Here is a 16,276-nt window from a genome sequence, read left to right as displayed (position 1 = left end):
TTGGGAGAGCACGTGCTTCCTAATCTCCTCCTCCCCTCGTTCCCGCAGGGCTCCCTGCCCCCCAGGTGCAGGCTCTCCCTCCTCAGTGACTGAGCAAAGTGTCACGTTTCTGCTGAGTACACTAGCATGTCTGTAGGCGGGGCACCGTGTCAATTGAGTTGTATGGCACAATGTTGGAAAAAGAGGGGCTTCCGCAGAGAAGGAGATGAAAAGGTGTTTGTGACCTGTAATGCTTTTTATGCCAAATTCCCCAGGCCAAGAACTGTGGCGCTGCAGCTTAATTTAAGTTCTGGGTTTGGAGCCGTGCCGCATCAGGATATTGCTACAGAAATGACTCCCACAGCTTCTCATTCATTTGTTCCCCTGGGGTATTGCCAGGTTGGGAGAGGGGGGCTGTAGGTTACAGCGGTGTCTCCTCCATCTTAGTGTACAAAGGAAAGGGCAGGACAACAAATGGTTTACGCATTACTTGAAAATGTTCTCCTAAACCATCCATACTGTCTTTAGTCTATGGGGTCTAGAGTCACATCAGGCTTATCTTTTAACAGAGCGCTCTGCTCTCTTATACTCACTGGGAAAAGCTGGATTGTGCAGTGATTCCCAATCCTGGCTCCATGTTTCACCATTCGTGCTGGACGGTCTCCAACTATTTCCCCTCCCCATTGGTTATTTGTCCTTCTCTGCCCTGTGCAGACCCCTAGAGGCTGTTCTTTGTGACGTGCTCCAGTCCCTGTTCCCCTCTCTTGCCCTCTTGCTTCTTAGCTGGGCTTGGCCATTGGATGGAAGGGGGAGAAGTGAGGGTGTCTCTTCTGTTCTCCCCCTGCTGGCAGTGGTGGGTCCTTCTGGGGCCCCAGCTCCACTTAGGCAGCCCCGCGCCCTGCTGCTAGCTCTCCCTGGTTTGCTAGAACACCACTTTCTGCCTTTGCCCCTTCAGGCTTCAGGGTGAAACGGCTTCCAACTCTGCTAGCCCTAGTTGGTTTGTTTATGCCTCCCCAGGCCTCTGTAAATCATCTCTTCATTAAACTGTCTTCTGTCAGCCCTTTGAGGGACTGGCTCTTTCCAGCAAGCCTTTGTTTGAATCACTGTCCAAGCAAAGTGGGGTTCATAGGTGAACTCTTTGAGCCTCCATTTCCTTCTTTCTAAAGTGAAAAAATTTATGGCTGGGTGCAGTGGCTCAAGCCTGTAATCCCAGCACTTTGGGATGCCAAGGCAGGAGGATTGATTGAGGCCAGGAGTTTGAGACCAGCCTGGATAACACAGTGAGACCCTGTCTCTACAAAAAACAAGAAACAACAACAAAAAAGCTAGCTAGATGTTGCGGAATGCACCTGTGGTCCCAGCTACTCTAGAAGCTGAGGCAGGAGGATCCCTTGAACACAGGAGGTTGAGACTGCAATGCGTTGTGATCCTGTCACTGCACTCCAACCTAGATGACAGAGGGAGACTCTGTCTCAAATAATAATAATAATGGGAAAATTACTAATACTACCTACCTTATTGGTTGTGAGGATTAAAACTAGTGGCATTCAAAAGGTATTCATTTCACATAAAAGATTCCACTACCAGCAAAATGAATGGCATAAGGCAGGTACTTGATGAATGTTTTTATTCATTTATTTTGACTTTTTTATGAATGGAGAGATTAATGAATTCACACTGAAGCACCTTAGGTTTGAACAGTGAGTCAGTGAGTGCCGTGCTCACCTGATGCCAGTGTGCAGCATGGTTCAGAGCACAGACTCTGGTGCCAGCCTCCCGCGGGAAATCCTAGGTCTTCCCAGCTCCCTGTGAGCAGTCTGTGCCTCAGTTGCCTCATCTGTTCAGTGTGGCTGGTGTTAGGAGCCCTCCTCCTGTGGGTGGAGAGAGGATGGGTGGAGTCATGTGCATCAGGCGCATGTTTCTGATGTTTTCTGGGACGTAGGAACCAATGCTGCCCCCTCCTTCCGTCTTCGTGGCTCCTCCCTTCATAATGGAAGCTGCTGAAGTCCAGCTGCTGTTTGCGCATGTGCAGACCCAGGATCCTCTGAGACGAAGCAGCAAGGTTCAGCGGGAACCCTGCAGGTGGCTGGGCTCACCGGAAGGGAGCAAGGGTCTCATCTGTCTTAGTAGTAGCTTGAGACTGGCCCCTGCATCTCCATGGCAGGAATTTAGAAGCTGTGTGAGGACAATGGAGAGAAGGGACTAGACCCAAACTCTTCACTCAACAGGGGGCAGGCTGGGAGGTTCTGGACCACATGCTCAGAGTCAGCAGTCAGGCCGGATGGAACAAGAGGTCGGTGGCTGGACTACATGGCCGTCTCTTGGGCTATTTGGCCTTCATTCCGCCTGGGAGGATGACGGGGCAGGTCCCTGGACAGAGCGGCTTCTGGGCTTCTGGACAATCTCAGGCTGCTCTATGGCTGCTGGAAATGAAAGGGTCTTGCCAGTCATGTTTTGCCTTCCTGCTAAAGTGGAGAGTTGTCCTGTCCATCCTCAAGGCCCCCGATGTTGGCTGGAATTTACCATATACTCTTGTAGCTTCCTTTATTACCACTCACTTCTGCGAGGCTGGAGCGGACCTCATCGTGTTTGTCATATGAGTGCTCAGGGTTTCCATCACGCTGCAGTCCAGGGGGTGCCATGAATATCTGCTGAGTGTTGCTGTCACAGAGAGAGGGGAGCTGGTTGTGACTGCCCAGCCACCAGTGTTTTTCTGGGTTTCTGGCAGGGCCGGTGGGACCACACTGCAAGTGAAACTTCTGTTAATAATATCTCAGTGCTTTATTAACTAAATTCCTAAGATAAGGTCCAGAAAGACCCGTGTTGGACAGAAATTAGCACCGTGTTGCCTAGAATTCCCAAGAACAGCGAGTGTGCTGTCAGGACCGAACCACCTCGCACCTGCCTTTGTGTAGCATGAACACCTGAATGCGTTGAATGCTTTTGAATGAGTTACCGTTTCTTCACTCTTGGAACTTTGCATCTCTTTGCCATTTTTGTTTCCTGTTCACAGACCCTGTCTGCTTCTCCCATGCCTTTCCAAAGTTTGGATTGTTAGCACTAGAATGATTATTTCTTGGTAAATTCTTTTATTCTTAATTTCTTAAATTCTTTTAGCATAAATGCACATACATAAATTATGTTAGAGTTTACGCTTTTTTGTTTTACAATAGTGTTTTATTACAAAGTCACCTCTGAGCTGAGATATAATCTGACCTCCTGGGGTTTTGTATGTTTATCCCGTTATTCACATTCTGTGTCCTTAGCTTTTTGCAGATTTTCAAGTGGGCCACCTCTCCTTGTCCTTATTGCGTGTCAGCTTGTTTTTGACAAGTCGTTTTTCTGATCTTAGAAAGACTCTTTGACATCTCAGCCACTGTGCCGAGAAGGCAATGTCCCTTCTCCCCTTCTCCTTATGTTCCCCGCAAATTTAATGAGATGGTCTTCGATTTCCTCGCTTCAGCTGCGGGTGGACGTGTGAAGCGGCCCATGCTCCAGGCCTGATCCCTTTGGAGGGACCCCCATGGAGCACCTGCCTGGAATGAACTGCGACTTTGATGTCTCCTTCTGCCCTCTTGGGCCACTAAGATTTCTGCTGGGCTCCTTTTCCTTGCAGGCTAACCCCAGGGGCCTGTGACATCAGAACTCCATCCCCAGGGCCATGCCAAGGTGAGTCTGCTTCTGCTGGGGTTGTTACCAGATGAAACCTGAGGGAGGAAGGCCAGGTACTTCCTGAACATCATGGAACACGAGGCCCAGGTGACTCAGCGAGGTCAGAGTCTGCTGTGGTGGCGGCAGTAGGCAGGTGGGAGCCTGGAGGGAGGTGGGGCGTTAATGACTGCCTGCCTGCTCCCGGACCCGCCTGCCTCTCTGCTCTACCGTGCCTGTGATTTCATCATGCACACCTTTGTAAACAATCCATTTAGCAACGAAATTATACGCTGGGTAATTACAGCTTCCAGCCTCATGTCAGGAGTCCCCCGCTCAACAGCGTGCTCCTGGTGACACTGCAGCCCGGAACGGGGACTGGCTTTGCTAACGTCCTGACGAGACATCGGGGAGAGACGGGATGTGGCAGGTGGGGTGCCTTGACTTATGTTAATTGTCTATGTCAGGCCAGCGGGTCTTGTTTTGACAGTCCTGAAATTGTGTTTGGACTGCTGATTAGATCAATATGGGAAACCGGGCCAGAGGAGTTTCTCTGTGAGGGAAAAGCGATCTGGGTAAGATCAAATCCTCAGGTGTGAAGGAGGGAGTCTCTTTTCACAGCCCACTTCACCTTCCCGTCTCACTTGGAGCTGCCCCTCTCTGTGCCAGCCGCAAAAATGGACCCGAGAAACACGGCAGAGGGTAGGAGCTACAGGGTGGGCAGTGTCCCAGCAGGGGACAGGGCTGCCTTGGAGGCCAGCCCATGCGTTTACAAGGATGTGTTCAAGGTTTAGTCTGAGCCCTCACTTTGTGGCTTTACAGATGATTGTTTTAATAGGGCACAGTGAGGAGGGAGGGGCACAACCCCGGAGATGGCAGCAATGGGGGTGGCTGGGAGACATGGCCACAGCTAAAGACAACCTGGGCATGGCTCTGAGCCAGCAAAGGAGGGTGTTTTTCTCAGATTTATTAAAAGTGGTAGCTGCTAGTGATGCTTGGGTTTATAACCCTAACATTTATTTATATCTGATGATTTCCCCTGCTTCCTTTTTTTTTTTTCTTAAAGATAAAGTCTTGTTCTGTCGCCCAGGCTGGAGTGCAATGGTGCCATCATGGCTCACTGCAGCCTTGAACTCCTAGGCTCCTGCCTCAGCCTCCTGAGTAACCGGGACTACAGGTGTACACCACCATGTCGTGCTAATTTTTAAATGTTTTGTAGAGATAGGATCTCACGGTGTTGCCCACGCTGGTTTCAAACTCCTAGCCTCAAGCAATCCTCCTGTCTCAGCCTCCTGAAGCCCTGGGATTACAAGCATAAGCCACCGCCCCCGGCCATATCAGATGATTCTTTACATCTCTGCTGACAGATTTCATCACTGGTGCTGAGTGCAGGGAGTCCCGCAGCCGCTTATACGTGTTGCATTGTGAGGCAATACAGGCCTGTGTGACTTGCTATTCTATGGCTGGGCTTCTGTCTGCAGACACCTGGTTTTTCCACTGCCAAGGCTCATGGTCTGACACATCCACGAAAGTCAACAGTGAGGATGCAATGACAATGCGTCGTGCATGAGCGTTCCCGGACCTCGCTCCCCTGCCCATCAGAGAGGGCTTGGCATCTCAACTGACTCGCCCTCTGCTGCCCTGGAAGGGGGCCGCCATGGTCAGAATGCCCCTCTGCTTACTTAAGCTATGGCTGGGGAGGAGTTCTTCAGGAAACCTTGAGGAGAGAGGTGCTGGAGTATGAGGAAAATAGATGGAAAGGGAAAGAAATTTAAGGAAGTGTTTCTGTGGGCCACGTGTCTCTGTTATAGCATTTGAGAATGCATATAAGGAACTTCAGTTATTTTGCGATGACTCTTGTTGCTGAGTGGTGATTCTTAACTCCACCATTGGTTGAGTCTTGACCGCAGGCATCGCAGCTTCAGTGGGATTATGGAACACCAGTGCACAGAAGCAGTACACGGTAACTGACAGTTAGACAACAGTCACATTGCCCCTTGTGTTTCTGGAAAGCCTGGGAACACAGGTGATCTGGCTCAGTTCATATCCTTGGGAGCTTTAGCACACAAGCAGACCCAGAGATACAGGCTTGGATCTGAATCCAGGAGGCCCAGCAGGAACGGACGGGAAAATTCATTTCTCTCAGAACGTCTCAGCACATGTTCATGAAAGCTCTATCTCTAGGGCCGTGTTCACTGTGCATTCAGGGAACTCTGCCCATTGTTTTTATGTCCATTTCTGTAACTGTCAGAACTCTGATCCCATTTTAAAATTTGCCTGAGTGCTTCCTCAAATGCAATGGATAATTTGCTTAACTATACTATTAGCATAAATTTGCATATTTATTTCATAATTAAAATGAGTAAGAATAAAAGGCTAATTACACCAAAAATTGCATGAGTCACCGTAATTAAAGCTGTAGAAAATAATTTTACTTATACATTTCAAAATCCTGAGTGATCTGTTATTCATCATCACATGCTCATTCTCATCTTACCTGTAGTGCATCCTGAATGCTAGGGTGGGAGGACTCCAGGTACGATGGAGCTGGAATTGGAAGGTGTTCTTGGACCTCAGGAAGACTAGAATCAGATGGAGGGAAGAAAGTCAATCCAATGGATTTGTGTAGAAATCACACCCAAACCAAATGGTATCAGGCACAAGTATCTTTGGTAGTATTGGCAAGGCTCTAGGTCACATGTGGGGTGGTGGGTTTATTCTTATGTTTCACAATCAAATATTATTATTGGGTTCATAATTGAATCAATATTATTGGATTACTTTAATGTCCTGAATATGACTACATTTTTTGAAGACGATAATGAGCAAATGTGTTTTTGAGTTTCCTTTTAACTTCTAATCCATCCTGCTTTTTGTCACCAAACAAGTCTTCCTAAAACACTGATTTTAACCATGTCATAGCCTGAACACAGTCATCAGTGACTCTACCTGTAGACAGAGTTCCACCTTCCTTACCTGGCATTTGAGGCTCCCAACTTGTTTTTCTATGTGTACTTTCTTCACAGACTCTTTCATTAAATAAGCTACCCTCACTGTCCTTGAATGTGATTTTCGTGTTCTTAATGCTGCACCTTTGCTCACACCATCATCCTCACCTCCCCTGATAATTCACATCAACACTATTAGGCACTTACTGTGTGTCGGACACTCTTTTTCACCAGGAAAAGAAAGAAATGGTCCTCATCCTTAATCTTTCCAGGCCCAGCTCAAATACATTCCCATTGATTGATTCATTCATTCGAGATGCAGTATATCTAATCTAGGACCCTGTTCTAGAAGCTGTGAGGGAAACGGGGGTTGAGTGAGAACCAGTTCTTTCCCTCCAGAGGCCCCAGGCTGGAACTCTCTTTGGTTCCCTCCATGAAACTTGATGCTCTCCTTTCCCCACTGAAACCCATGGAAATCCAGCCTTTCTCAGAATTTCTAATGGAACAAAGCAAAAACTGACTCAAGTGTTCCTTTTATTACTTGATTGTCTAAGGTTGGGCAAGATAGAGGAGGAAAGGACTCTATCTCATGGCATGTCCAGAAGAGGGCAGGGCCATCCCTGCAGTCAGGCCTCCTGGACCCTGGAGGTAGGAGGGGGACGATGGCCTCTAAGAGCGCTCTGAGACCAGGAGCCTGTGCTCCCAGGCCTGAAGGCTTTGCTTTCACTGTTCTGAGCTGCCACCCTGGCCACCTCCCCTCCACTGTGTGGCTGACTTTTCTCTGCCTTCTGCTGCCTGATGGGATCTCCCACTCCCCTCCACAAGGATCTGAGAGGGAAGGGTGCTGAGGAGAGGAGCGTGGAGTGGGCAGGCTCTTGATGCCAAGCCAAGAATCTGCATGGTTCATTTGAAACTTCTCAGTGCCCTTTATCCCTTCTTCTCTTTTATGTATAAGGTCGTCTTTCTCCCATACAGTTGTAAACCCCAAAGGGTAGGGACTGTATTCTGTTTCTTATTTATATCCTATAAGACAGTGACTCTCAAACTCATCAGAATCATCTGGGGAGTTTTAAAAACTTGATTCCTCCAGAAACCGTAAAGACCAAAGATTTTAAAATATCACCATACTAAAACAGAACGAAGCAAAAACCTTCTGTAAAGCTAAACAAACAAACTCATGAATCAGTCGGAAGAAATTATAAACAAGGGGAAAACAGTATTTGGAGCACAGATGGAAGACGCACTAATTTCTTTAATTTGCAACGAATGTCTATAAATAAGAAATATACAAACAACTCAGTCAATGCTGGGCCAGGAATCTGAACTGGCAGAACATGGAAAAGAAATACCAATGACCAAGTAACGTGAAGAGCTGCTCATCCTTCCTCAGAAGTAAAGAGATGCAAATCAGAACAATGCCAGCCCACTTTTCATGAATCTGATTAGCAAAAATTATGAAGTTTCATGATGCCCATTGTTATGAGAGTATGGAAGCAGATGCCAGTGAATGCAACCTTGGTGGATTTTGGCACCTGTGCGACAAGGTGGGGCGGTGGCTCTCACACCTGCTTGAGCTTCTAAATCACATGATGAACTTTTGAAAACATTGATTACCAGCACCCCCACCCCGTAGCGCCATAAGACACCCGTATGTAACTAAGGGCACCATTTGTGAAGTTCCAAATGGTAATAGAGACCAGACTAGGAAATTTCAACTAAAGGAATTTTGTCAACATACATCAACATTTTTAAAGCATGAGTAACCTTTGACCCAGCAATTCTACTGATAGGAGCCGACTCTGAAATTTCCCACAAAAGAGTGTCAATGTCAACAAGGATGGATGCCCATGGCAGCGTTATTTGTATAGCAAACAACCTCAGTGTCCATCAATAGGAACCTGGATAAATAAACTGTGGCACACTCTTAAATCTTTTAAAGAGATTTAGTAGGAACTCCATTTGCTGATATAGAGCAGTCTCTGAGTTATGTTGTGCAATGAAAAAATCAAGCAGCAGAACAGTATAAATGGTGTAATCCATTTTCCACACAGCTTTTAAAATGATACACCATATACTTTGGTAAATGCACAAATTCTTTTTCAATGGAATATCTACAAGAAGCCGATAACAGTGGCACCTTTGAGGGAAGGATGGGAAGATAGGTTCTTACTTTTCATTCAGTACTGCTTGATTTTCCTACTTTGTGCATTGACTACTTTTAGTGGAGAACTTCAGTAAGTGTCATCTGAATGGTGGAGTTATGGGACAATTTCGGTTTCTCCTTTAGAGTTTTCTGTAAAGGATATTCAAGAATTGAAGATTCTCAGGCCATATACCAGATACACCAAGTTTGGGTGGAGATGCTGGCATGGGACTCTAGAAATCAGCTTGTCGTGTGATTCTGCTCATCAGTCAGATTTGAGACTCACTGCAGAAGATTCTGGAAGAAAGATGCTCTCTTCTGTAGCTCAGGGGGTGTGAGGATGAGAGGGTGGGGTGGGTGGCTGCAGCCCTTTTGTTTCCATGAAAAGAGAACCTGAATGATCTTGTGCAACCTAAGGTCAAAGAAATGCATGGCTGGCAAGTAAACCAGAGAGGAACTTGTCCCCTGGTACATCAGTAGGCCACAGAATCATGCCTTTCCTGAAGAAGGACAGTCCTGTGTCTAGACTTTTCAGTTATGAAGCCAATACATCCTCTTTGTTGTTTAATGCAGCTTGAATTAGGTCTTTTGTCACATGCAATATTAAGAATCCTAACTGATAGACCTCCACTGAGACAAGCTGAGTATGTCTTTATCCCTTGCAGCCTGAAATTGCCTAATTTATAAAGTATTTCATGATGTTTGCAAGATAAACCCTTGTCTAGTGCCTTGGGCCACATCTGATTGCCTGCAATATTTCTGCCTCTGGAAATGAACTGTCAAACCAAGAAGTATGTCCTTGGAATGCATCCTCCACGTTAGCAAAAGAATTATGTGTTTTGTTTGCTCTTCATCATGTAACTCTTGAATAAATTTGGATGCAACAGATTAAGGGCATAACCAGGAAATATTTCTTGTGATGTAACTGATATCTGGGTTTGTTCACTTAATAATTTATTGGACAAATATGTGATGAGGGCTCACCATGAGCCGATACCTTGCTAGGCACTGGGTGGGTATACAGTGGCGAACAAAGCAGACATGTTCTCTGCCCTCATAGAGGTTGTAGGCTAATGGGAGAGACAGATATTAAACCAATAACCAATAATCACACAAACAAGAAATTTATGCATTTAGATAACTGCATGAAATAAAAGTCCTGAGTCCTATTTGAAAGTGTAACAGGAATTTCTAACCTCTATGAAGAGGCACAGGAGAGCTTGACTCAACTTGAGAGACTGAAAAGGCCAGTGTAGCCAGCGAAGTGCATGAGGGGCAGTTCTGCAGGAAGAAGGGCTGGAGAGTCAGATGGGGGTAGAACACAGGTGCCTTGCATCCATGTTAAGGATTTTGTATTTTATCCCAAGTGAAATGGACACCACTGAAGGCAGTGACATGGAGCAGGAGAGTGACGTAATCTGCATTGTGTTTTAAAAAAATATATCTTTGTCTATTGTGTAGCAAATGGATCAGAGAGGCCAATAGTAGAAACAGTGAGACCAGTTAGTGGGTGTTGCAGAAATCCAGGTGAGATTTTCTGAGGCTATTTGGATTCAGGTGATGGTGTAGAGTGAAGAGAGTGGAAGAATTTGAGACATATTCTTTTAGGCAGAATCCGGAAGGCTCGGGGAAGGATTGGTTATGTGTATGTTGGCAGGCAGGAGGGAGGGAGGAAGCTGTCCAGGAGAACCACCAGCTTTCTGACTTGAGTCATTTGACTGTCTGGGGAGGGACAGTGGGACTTTGAGAGTTCATTTTGGTTTTTATTTGTGCAGGCATATCATTTTGCCAGGAGAATTAGCAGTGCCATCTTCCTGTCACAACTAATTGACCATACCAGCTCCTTATTCAAGGTAGGCTTTCCTAAACTTGTCTGAAAGTCACTCCATCATGGGATAACAAGTCTCACTCTTCTTTTAGAAGAGTAAGAAAAAATAAGGGTGGGGCAGAAGCCAGTGCAACATTAGGATAATTGGAGCAGAGAAATTGGGCATGCAAGGTGAGAAAGTCTGGAGAATCAGCCCTTCCTTGAGACCCGACACTTTCTTAGCCTGGGCTCATTACTTCTCACGTTAACCTCTGCCCCCTGCAATGGCGTCCTCCTGGAGGCAGTGGGGGGTTGAGGGGGCAATCCTGGAGCCATAGTGCTTTTATTTTCAATTTTTTCAGGATTTGCATTCCCTTGATATATGAATACTAGACACATCTAGGATTTATTTTTAATTATTATCTTATTTTCAACAAACTGTAGTAACAGCTACATAAAATTTTTTTTTGGAAAAAAGGAAGAAAACATACTCATGATTCTATGACCCAAGTACAACAATGGCTTCTTTTTATTATTTTTATTTTGCGTATAACCTCCCAGTCCTCAGTACATTGATTCAGTTCACCAAATTCTTTTTTGTTTTTTTTGAGACAGAGTCTCGCTCTGTTGCCCAGGCTGGAATGCAGTGGCACAATCTTGGCTCACTGCAACCTCCGCCTTCCGGGTTCAAGTGATTCTCCTGCCTCAGCCTCCTGAGTAGCTGGGATTACAGGCGCCCGCCACCGCACCCAGCTAATTTTTGTATTTTTAGTAGAGACGGGGTTTCACCATGTTGGTCAGTACCAAATTTTTATTAAGCTCTTACTACATGTCAGGCATTGTTCTCAGCATCAGGGATACAGAAGTGAACAAAACAGACAAAAGTCAACAAGCATGCATATTTCAAATAGTTATAGTGTAATATGCCGTTTTCAATGAAATCTTTATTAATTTTAAATGTATTTACATTTTTCTTAGTTACCATTTAATGCTTGCATGTTACGCTAACATGTTAAGAATATAATGTGTTAAATCATTCATCAATGGGAACCCACAGGCTGTTTGCAAATAGGGACTAGGAATGCCATTTTACCACTGCATCCCCAGGCCCTAGCACAATGCCTGACAGACAGAAGGTGCTTGGCAAATAATAGCTGGAATGGGTCCTTGTTTCTAGTTTGGGAATAGCAACAATGCTGCAGTAATCATCTTTGTATCTGGAGGTTTTGGCTTATGTTGAATTATTTCCTGAAGACAGATCTTTTCAAACATTCCCACCAAAGTTCTAGTAGCAATAGAAAATGCACATTTGAGGGCTATAAACGGTGACTATAAAATATACATATACTGAAATATGATTAAAATGGTGGGTGTAGGAAAATGTTTGTAACCCACAGCGCTGAGTCCTTTCCACTCACTGCTGTGTACCCCTGGGGAGACCAACATCCTGATTTGACCTGCACGGCAGGTGTGAGATACATCCCTGGGAGTGGGGCCTGTCGGCCAAAGGCTATTCATCTTGATAGTTACTGCTGCACATTACCATATTGCTTCCCTAACATTTTACAGCTATTTTTTACGGCTACAAACATCATTGTGTGAGCAGACAAGTTTCAACTCAGTATCGCCAGAGCTGGTATTGTTAGGATTTGATTGTGTCTTCTAAAGACGTTGAAGCTTAAACCACCAGAGCTTTTCCATGTGACCTTATTTGGAAATAAGGTTTTTGCAGATGACCAAATTAAGATGAGATCATTAAGGTGGGTCCTAATCCAATACGATTGTTGTCCTTATAAAAAAGGGGGAAATTTGGACGCAGAGACAAGTGTGCAGACAGGGAGGGCACCATGTGCAGATGAAGGCAGAGTTGGGGTGAAGCCTCCATAAACTGAGGAGCACAGAGACTGCCTGTGAAGCCCCAGAAGCTGGAGACAGAGGCCTGGGGCTGAGGCTGCCTCAGTCCTCAGAAGAAACCAGCCCTGCCCTCACCTTGATCTTGGGCTTCTGGCCTCCAGGATTGTGAGACAATATATTTCTCTTGTTTAAGCCTCTCAGTTTGTGGTATTTTGTTATGGAAGCCCTAGCAAACTAATACAGATGTTTTATACAAACACTTTTTTTTTTTTTTTTTTTTACAACCTGGTAGGTATCAAATGACCCCTCAAGCCTGCTTTGTTTTTGATTTCATAACTCGAGAGAACACACATTTTCCTGTGAGTTTATTTGCTTATTGAACTTCTACTTGACTGTGTCTTTCCTGGGATGGGGTCTGTCTCCACCAGGAATGTGCCTGGGTCAGTATGTGCTCATTAAATGCAGAATTAAGAATCCACTAATAGCCTAACTGAATGTGATTCAATAAAATATGCCTGACCAAATAAAGTACACTCTTTAATACTAACATTTCCTGTTAGCACCCGTGATTACTCTGGATTTGCTGAAACAAGAGCCGGGAGACAGTTCCTCAGAGATCATTACTCTGCCCACACCATCGAGACAGATCTGTCCAGGAGTGTGAGCTCATTATGTGTCTGTCTTGTCCTAAGAGATGGCACAATCCTTTAGGGAAGGTCGGGGAGGGATTTACTCACGTTCTTAATCTCCATGCCAGCAGTGCCTGGCACACAGTGGAGGCTCCATACAAGCTTGAGATGTGAGCATGGGATAGAAAATTGCATCTGCTTCTGAGAATGTGAAAGGGGCGGCCTGAAAACTGACCCTATATTATTAGTTCGGGTACTAATGGTAGTGGCCACAGTAGACAAACTTTCAAGTCTCAGGTTTAGATCTCACTCTCAAAGCCTGATGTGGGTGAGGTGGCTCTCCACTTTCTTGCAGTTACTCCTCTGCAGAGGATGAGAGAGATGGAGGCCTCCAGGACAGGGAAAGAAAGAGATGGAAGAGCCAGGCTAGCTCTTAATGACCTCAGCCTGGGCGGGAGCCCGAAACTGCTGCTCAGATTTCGTTGGCCACACTAGTCCTGCAGCCCCAACCTAACGTGGCGGGAGGAGGGGGACAGGACAAGAGGTGGAGGAGTGTAGGTGAGTGTTGTCTCTGGCACTGTTTTACTGAACAGCAACTGGCCAGATGAGTGTATTTGTGCAGGTGTAAGGATGTTCACAATGGAAATCTCTTTAAAAGGAGCTTTTTTAAAAAAAATCAGCGTTTTCATCCAGGAGAGAAAAGTGAAAGATGGTTTGCTTTCGAAATGCCAGGAGTCTCCTTGAGAAAACTGGGCCTGCGGTGTCTGGACAGAGGCTAAGGGTTCCCAGTGACGGGGTTGTTGGAGGCTGGGAGGAGTTCCCTGGTGGTGACCTTGCTTGGCAAGGAGGGACGGCTTCCAGTTCGGAATGTCAGGCTACGCTTCCACACCTTCTCAGCACTCAGGCTGAGGATCCTGGATGCATTTCCAATTCCAATGTCTTTTGAAATCTGTCTTTTCTCTCTGAAATAAATGACCAGCATTGATGAGTAAAAGCTTACTGTTTTCACTTATGGCTGTCAGTCATTTCTAATTATGGCTCCAACCTGGATGTCTTTTTACAACTCACTTCACCAGGAGGGGACGATGGTCTGAACAGCAGCGCGGGGTCTGGGTCTTGCTGCACGAGCTCAGCACCAAATTTATCCCTGGTTTGCTTCTCCAGTCCCACTGAACAAGGCATCCGTGATCCTTGAGTCTAAAAGTGATAGTAGTGGCCTGTTTCACAATTTTGTCACAAGGCTAAGACTCATACAACTGGAAGTGACGACAGTTTCTACAACTTAAGTGCCTGTTTCATGGATAGCCCAGTGCTAATGATTTACATGTTATTTCTAAATCTTACAAAATCAGGATTATGATCACGCCTACTTTACATGTGAGAAAAATGGAAGCTTTGGGAGGTTAAAGATATAGGCCGGGTGTGGTGGCTCACACCTGTAATCCCAGCATTTTGGGAGGCTAACGTGGGTGGATAACCTGAGGTCAGGAGTTTGAGACCAGCCATACGTAACATGGTGAAACCCCATTGCTACTAAAAATACAAAAAATTGGCCAGGCGTGGTGGTGTGCTCCTATAATCCCAGCTATTCGGGAGGCTGAGGCAGGAGAATCACTTGAACCTTGGAGGCGGAGATTGCAGTGAGCCGAGATTGTGCCACTGCATTCCAGCCTGGGCAACAAAGCGAGACTCTGTCTCAAAAACATAAAAATAAAAATAAAAGAATAAAAAGAGAGCAAGGGAGGAGAATAGTAAGAAACATTAGAAGAGACATACCTTCATGAGGTGCTATGGACTGAAGGCTGTGTCCTGTCCCCTGCCCCAGAATTCATGTGTTGAAATTCTAACCCCCAGTGTGATGGTGTTAGGAGGTGGGGCCTTTGGAGGGGATTAGGTCATGAGGGTGGAGCCTTCATGAATGGGGTTAATGCTCTTAGAAAAGGGACCTCAGAGAGCTCTCTTGCCCTCTTTCTGCCATATGAGGAGCCAAGAAGATGGCCGTTGTATTAGTCCATTCTCAAGCTGCTATAATAAAGACATGCCCAAGACTGGTTAATTTATAAAGGAAAGAGGTTTAATTGACTGGTGTTCAGCACAGCTAGGGAGGCCTTAGGAGACTTACAATCATGATGGGAGGGGAAGCAAACACATCCTTCTTCACATGGTGGCAGGAAGAAGAACTGCTGAGCAAAGGCAGAAAAACCTCTTATAAAGCCATCAGATCTCATGAGAACTCACTCACTATCATGAGAACAGCATGGGGGTAACCACCCCCATGATTCAATTACCTCCCACAGGGTCCCTCCCATGACATGTGGGGATTATGGGAACTACAAGATGAGATTTGGGTGGGGACACAGCAAATCATATCAGTTGTCTACAGCCCAGAAGAGAGCCCCATGCTGGTGCCCTGATCTCAGACTTCTACCCTCTAACACTGTGGGAAATAGATTTGTTTGTAAGTCCTCCAGTTTACAGTACTTTGTCATAACAGCCCAAACTGAATAAAACATGGAGTTACCTTCTAGTCAAGTTAGGAATTCTTGACTCAGGTCAAACATGGCCACCCTCACATACTAGGTACTTTACAGATCTTCGTGAGGGTTAGCATAATGATGAAATGTTAGATCATTCTGTCACAGACATGTCCTGTGAAGCAGTCCAGAGCTGTTCTGGTCAGCACAGCCTTGGCACTTTTTCTTGGCACTCAGCAATCAGAACTCACTCGGTCAGGGCCACAGCCTCACTCAATCTCCATAACAGTAACGTGAGGAGGGCACTGTGTTTAACAGAGTTTCTAATTTACAATGTCTTAACTAATATAGCTATTTATCACCTAACTTAACAGGAAGCGTGGCGGTAAGGGATTCCACAATTGTGTCAGCAGTTCAACAATGCATTGGCATTGCTGAGACTCTTCGGGTCACTCACTGTGACAAGATGACCCCTGCAGGGTTGAGCGTCTCACTCGCATGTGAAAGCATCCATCTCCCGGGCAAAACCTGGCCTTCTCTTCCAGCTTACTGGCCAAATCAGGTCATGTAACACCCTGGACCAACACCTGACTGAGGGAAGGAAATTGTTGCAAGGATTCAGGGCAGGCATGATTCATTGCTACAAAGGACCCAGCTCTGAGAGCAAGGAAGGACCATAGCTACCCTAGAGCACCTGTCCACAGGGCCTGCCACAGGTGTGTTCCCAACATATGCACAAGTTAGTGTGGGTAACAGGGGCAGAGAGGTATGGACACGCAGCCTCGATGCATGGG

General features: G+C 45.9%; 1 long non-coding RNA gene across 1 annotated transcript; it reads left to right on the top strand.

The window, feature by feature from the left end:
• Positions 1 to 3,950: 3,950 nt before the first annotated feature.
• LOC112611091 lies at positions 3,951 to 9,625 on the top strand. The gene is made up of 2 exons (XR_003116544.1): positions 3,951 to 4,057; positions 7,130 to 9,625. It is a non-coding gene; the product is annotated as an uncharacterized LOC112611091 (long non-coding RNA).
• The last annotated feature ends 6,651 nt before the right edge of the window (positions 9,626 to 16,276 follow it).

The sequence above is a fragment of the Theropithecus gelada genome, chromosome 17, assembly GCF_003255815.1.
Source record: "Theropithecus gelada isolate Dixy chromosome 17, Tgel_1.0, whole genome shotgun sequence".
Taxonomy (NCBI): domain Eukaryota; kingdom Metazoa; phylum Chordata; class Mammalia; order Primates; family Cercopithecidae; genus Theropithecus; species Theropithecus gelada.
The sequence above is the reverse complement of the archived record's forward strand: the minus strand, read 5'-3'. Positions and strand labels throughout refer to the sequence as shown.